We start from the raw sequence: 6,475 nt of genomic DNA on the forward strand, positions 1-6,475 counted from the left end.
GCGTAACATCAACCATGTATGGAATTAGTATGGCTAAAAGCCATGATAACATATCAATATGGCTAAAAGCCATGATAACAAGTAATCGGGCATAAAAGCCATGAGTGCGGGCATAAAGCCATAAATACAGGCATAAAGCCTTACGCAGTACTGCTCAAACAATACCCTATTTGCATGCTAATCTATCCAATCTAACACACGTGTCTAAGCAATACATGGACACATAAGTACCTTTAAGGGTTCATAAGTATCATTATTTCATTATATGTTCTAATTATAATTTATAACGTTTTAATTTTTATTACTAGCAGAAGTATATATTTCTAAAATACAATTCTACATAAATTATGCATTCATCATAATTTATGCATTCATTATATCACTCATATTCATCACAATTCATAGCAATGGTTTTCATAAACCATTATACTCAAAACATTCTTCTTATTTCTCATATGCCATTAACTATGCAAAGTATTAATTTATATTATTATTTCTTATGTCCTTGGGGTTACTATTCACACATTACTATTCACTCAAATTGTTGACTTTTTTATACATAATATGTATACAAATGTTTGATACATAATTATACCACATTTTGGGTTCTAAATTTGTTGGCATTGATTGCCAATTGCAATTCAAAGCCTCCTAAGAGTATTTTCAAAAATTCAGTTTTTGTGTTCTATATTTACTGTTCTATTGGTCTAAGCTACAGTAATAATTTGATAAACTTTTCTTCATCAAAGTTGTTCCTTATTGTGTCTTCTTTAATTCTCTTTTTGAATCACTTCATCAAAGTTGTTCCTTATTGTGTCTTCTTTAATTCTCTTTTTGAATCACTCTATTTGGATTTTTGTAGCTCAAGTTATCGCTAAATTACCATAACTTGCCAGATTAGTCTCTACCCAGAATTTCTGGGCAAAACTAGTTCTGGCAGGTTAGGGCTCCTGACTTTGGCTAGCATTTTGGATGGGTTATGGTCAGAATTTGAGCTTGTGTTCTTCATGAAAGTTGTCCCAAATTGTCTAAAAGTTCCATTGATATAAAATTCAGGTCAATTGGATATTTCTACACTAAGTTATGGCCATTTGAACAAAAACTATTCATTTGGTCAATTTCCAGGACCAACAAGTTGGTTACCCATATTTGGTTAATTTTTAGGATATTTTAAGTTTGTTTTCTGGGCAAGGTTTCTTCATCAAAATTGTGCCATTATGTGTCTAGTTTCATGTCTAATTGGCCTTGCACCAATTGAACCTATACCACTCAAGTTACAGCTACCCAAACCTACTGGACTCACATTCAGCCCTGTAGGTCACCTAAGGCAGCATATCTAACCTCAATTCCATTAGCATAAATCACTTCAATTCCTCATAAAATATATCCAAATGGTCACTAATTGACCATTAAGACTTTCATTCACTAACACATAATTAAAACCTTAATTTTGCCCCCAAACCCTTCTCCAAAATTCTAATTTACTCAAACAACATGCAATCAAATGTTCTAATCATCAATTTCATGCTTAATTGCATCAATTCACAACTATAATTCACTTAAATCATTACAACCCTAAAGTAACCTAGGCTATCAAAATTGGGGGTTTTCATACATACATAATTTGTTTTCTTTCTTCCAAATTAACACTCAATTCACAATCTACACAAAGTAAACTCAACGATTTATGGAAGAAGTAGTACTAACCTTGAATTAGCCAATTCCCAAAGCTTGAAAACTTTACTTTTTCTCTTTTTTTTTTTTTGCTGTCCAAGTCTTGCTCTAGGTGTGAGGATAAATTTTTGTGAAGCGAAGCTAGGGTTTTGAGGTGGTTTTGGGGGTATAACACAAGTTTGAAGTGTGCTCCAATGGAGGTTTTTCTCTTCTCTCTCTCTTTTTCTTTGGTTAGGCACCGATGGTGAAGAAGGCAGCTAATTTATTTTGTTTTTATCTCATCTTTATTTCATTTTTATCCCTTTTTATTAGTTTGTCAAATGGTGATTGGGTGGAGCTTTTTAAATGACATCATAATGATGTCATAAGTCCCATTTTAATTCATTTTCTTTTCTTTTCTTTTCTACTCATTTTTAATTTTATTTTCATAAATTTTTATTCATATTTTATGTCATATAATTCACTTACATAAATGGACAAGTTGGCCAAAAATCATCTCTGAAGGCGAAATGACCAAAATGCCCTTTATTTTGCTTAACGGACTAAAATTATCTGTACCGATTGATAAAATTTTCTAAGCATTTTCTTGGCATTCTAATGCCATCAAAACCTCAATGACTCTTCTCTAGAGTCCTAAAAATTATTTCACTGGGTTTCCCTCGGGTTTAGGGCTACTAGCTATTTTTACAGCAACTTCCCATTAGGTCACCCATCGCTGGAGTACCGACTCATTTAACTTTGTTGTATTTTATTTCTAACATTTTTTCTAAATTTTTCTTATTGTTATTTGAGTTATTTATGACTCCTCACTCTAGTCTAAATACAATTCTAGACATTCTAGCTGTCCGAATAGACCTTGGTCACCAGATTAGTAGAACGTACAGTCAGGCTAAAGTGAGGGTGTTACAATCCTTCATATCCAGAATGTAAAAATCTGCAGGAAAAATCAATTCTCTAACATGCACCAACACATCCTCAACTACTTCCAATGGGTAAGCATTAGAACGATCAGCTAATTGAATAATGACGTTGGTTTCTTTCAAAGGACCCAAATTTAAAGTTTGAAAAACTGAATATGACATGACATTAATAGATGCTCCTAAATCTGCCATTGCACGTTAAAATTTAGAATCACATATTCTGCAGGGAATAGAAAACGAACCTAGATCCTTACACTTAGAGGGTAACTTTTACTGAATTAATGCCGACACATTTTCCCTCACACTGATCTTCTCATTATTCCTTAACTTGCGCTTTGTAGTGCATAATTCCTTAAGGAATTTAGCATACCTTGGGACTTGTTTGATCGCACCAAGTAAAGGTATATTAACCTCTACCTTCCTGAAAGTCTCCAAAATTTCTTTCTCTTATTCTTCTTTCTTAGTCTTGGCCAAGCTGCAAGGGAATGGAGGAAGAACATAATTATTAACCTTATTCAGTTTAGGTTCAGCATTTAACTCAACTTTAGGAACTTCATACTCTTTTGCTCCTTACTTCTTCTTTTTCATTGACTCATGTGGAGTCTGATTATCAACTTCTTTCCCACTCCGCAAAACTATAACACTCGCATTTTCTCTTGGATTCATGACTGTTTGTGATGGAAGCTTTCCAGAACCTTGAGCTTCAAGCTTACTCATAGATGAAGCTAATTGACCAATCTGCCTCTCCATGTTTTGAATGCTATTTCTAGTTTCATGTTCAAACTATTGTGCATTGCTAGCCAAAGCCTTAACAGTTTCATCAAGTGACATACCTTGATTTGAGGGAGGCAAAGGTGGTTGATACACTTGTGGTCTCTGCTGTTGATATCGATTTTGTGCTGGTTAATTCCCATAACTCAAATTGGGATGATCTCGCCATCCTGGATTATAAGTATTAGAAAAGGGATCATACCTGCATTGTGGTTGTCCATAATTTCCTACTGCATTAGCATGTTGCATTGATTCATCCTCTTGTAATGCAGGACACATGTCAGTAGCATGACCCGAACCAAAACAAATTCCACATACCTTAACTGTTTGCATGTTCCCTACAGCTAATTGCCTCACCAAAGAAGTTAAATAAGAAATCTGTTTCTCAAGGTTAGATGTACTTACCTCATTAACCTTCCTAGGTTTGTGATCCATTCTCATTCCAAACTGCTGAGAGTTTGCTGCTATGTTAGCAATCAGCCTCCTTGCTTCTTCTGGTATTTTATCAACCAAAGCTCCTCCACTAGCAGCATCTATCATACTGCAGTCCATTGGTAGAAGTCCCTCATAGAAATACTGAATCAAAAGCTGCTCACTTATTTGATGATGGGGACAACTTGCACACAGCTTCTTAAATCGCTCCCAATACTCGTACAAACTCTCTCCATTGTACTGTCGGATGCCACAAATTTTTTTTCTTATGTTGGTAGCATGAGAAGCAGGAAAATACTTCTCCAAAAATATCTGCTTCATTTCATTCCATGAGTTGACAGATCCAGAAGGAAGGTAAGACAACCAATCCTTAGCTGTGCCTTCTAGTGAGAAAGGGAAAGCTCGAAGCTTAATCTAGTCCTCTGAAACTCCTTGGGGTTTTATGCCGGAACACACAACATGAAATTCCTTTAAATGCTTATGTGGATCCTCACCTGAAAGACCATGAAACTTAGGCAATAAATGGATTAGTCTAGACTTTAACTCAAAAGCAACATTTAAAGTAGGGTATTGAATACACAAAGGCTGTTGGTTTAGATCAGGAGCAGCCAACTCTTTCAAAGTCCTAGCAACCATGGTTTCATTTTTGGAATCTAAATACGAATCCGAATATGAACTTAATTCCCTTGGAGATTGGACTCCTTCATATGTACTCGGAATCTGCCTAGCTTGCTTAGCTAATTTTCTCAACTGTTTAGCTATTTTTTCTAGTTCTGGATCAAAGAGCAAGTCACCAAATTAAGAAGTTCTTATCATAAACAAAAAAAAAAAAATCAAAGTAAAAACAGAAAAATGCCTCAAGAGGGTGGGGCCAAAGAATCCAACGGATTGATTGGTCTTGATAAGAATGTAATTTCCTTCAAAAAAAGTATAGAGCGCCCTCCTAATTCAACCAAAAATCTGTTAAAGAATAGTAACAACATAATTTTCACCGAAAACCTAAAAACAGTAACACTTCATAAATAGAGTTAATAACAAAATATCCTAACACTAAAAACACGAAATCCAATAATTTTTACTCCCCGAAAATGGCACCAAAATTCTTAGTGGTTACCGAATCTACCAAAAATTAACTAAAATTACCAGTAATGAAATATTTTCTGAATGATTACAATAAGTGGTAATCCAGGTCGAACCCTAGAGACTGAGTTACTAAATTTCATGCACTTGTGTAAAAGAACAAAAGTTGGAGGGGGGGGGGTGTTGTAACACTAAATCAGAAGAAATCAAGTTTAGAAATTAAAGAACTAAATTTAGATATGAAACTCTCAATTTAAACAAACTTCAGTCCAAGGTAATTCGCATTCCAATGCATTACTCGATCATAAACAAAAGAAATACAATTATCTCTTATTGAATACTTAACATAGATTACCAAATAGCGAGGTAAAACCCCTAACTTCCCTATACTCATCAATTCGAGCCCAGCACTCTTATTGACTCTAATTATTAACTGAATTGGTATTAAGCAATCCTCATCAAATTAATAACTGCTTTAGGAACTGGAAGTAGTTAAGCTAAACAATGATTTATAAAGCATAAATCATTTAATTCACCCTATTTTTTCCTTAGGTTATTATTGAAAACTTGGATCATAATCAATAAAACCTAATTGCTACTCACATTCAATCTTATACAACAATTACGGATTATGAAGATGAACTAACAATTGATCACATCAAACAATTAACTAATAGTCCTTTTTAACAAATCATTCAATAGATAAAAAATAATGAAATCAAGAAACAATAGATATTCAAAAAGGCATAAATTAAATTAAGAACCTAATCTCACAAATCATGCATAAGAACTAGAATTCCTTGAACTGAATTTAGAACTTAGCCACTCATGTTCATGGCTTACAAAAGAAAAACAAAATAGAGAAATCTAAAACTATGAACGTGAATGGAGAATAAAGGTGTTGAAGATGTCAAGGCTGCTGAATGGATGTGTCGAAGCTTCTGTCAAAGATAGTCTTTATAATAAAAAACCTAATCCCAAAGATAAGAACCAAACTTGGAAAATTTTTGAAATTCAAAAAGATAGATTTTCTGCTTTGCAATCATGGCCAATTTTCAGCTACTTTCCTTATGATTCTGTCTCTGACTTCTTCAAGAAAGTTGTAGCCATACTTCTTAGCTTTCCAACAGGTACTCATTTGCCCAAATCGAAGGTCTACAGCCTAAGTTATGGGCCAAAAACTAAGACTGGTTTTGACAAAGTATCCAGCCCACAATGACGACTCCATTGCCGTTTTTGACAATTAAAATGGCCTTATCTCACTTCTAGCCCTTCATAGAAATTGTAGAGGTGGTTTTTTAAGGTTCAATTGGGCTGAGGTTTGCTTCATTTGGACCTCCAGAGCTCCAGATATAAAATAAATCCCTAGACTGGTCGTGACACATCAAGTGTGGGCTTTTGTAATAGATCCATAGCTCATTTTGACAACCTTGGATACTGATTTGGGCTTTGGTCCCTCTTTGTCATTTGTAGTGCTCTCACTTAGCTTTTCAATGAATTAAATAGCATTACATTTGGAGACCCACAACTTTAGAAACACCTAAAAAATACAGTAAATGTCAAATTAATGCAATTGCTAAAAATTTATCAATTTAACA

General features: G+C 34.2%; 1 non-coding gene across 1 annotated transcript; it reads left to right on the forward strand.

The window, feature by feature from the left end:
• The first annotated feature begins 3,963 nt into the window (after positions 1-3,963).
• LOC131183551 (small nucleolar RNA R71) lies at positions 3,964-4,070 on the forward strand. Its single transcript, XR_009151599.1, has one exon. It is a non-coding gene; the product is annotated as a small nucleolar RNA R71 (small nucleolar RNA).
• The last annotated feature ends 2,405 nt before the right edge of the window (positions 4,071-6,475 follow it).

This window comes from Hevea brasiliensis, chromosome 9 (assembly GCF_030052815.1).
Source record: "Hevea brasiliensis isolate MT/VB/25A 57/8 chromosome 9, ASM3005281v1, whole genome shotgun sequence".
Classification (NCBI taxonomy): domain Eukaryota; kingdom Viridiplantae; phylum Streptophyta; class Magnoliopsida; order Malpighiales; family Euphorbiaceae; genus Hevea; species Hevea brasiliensis.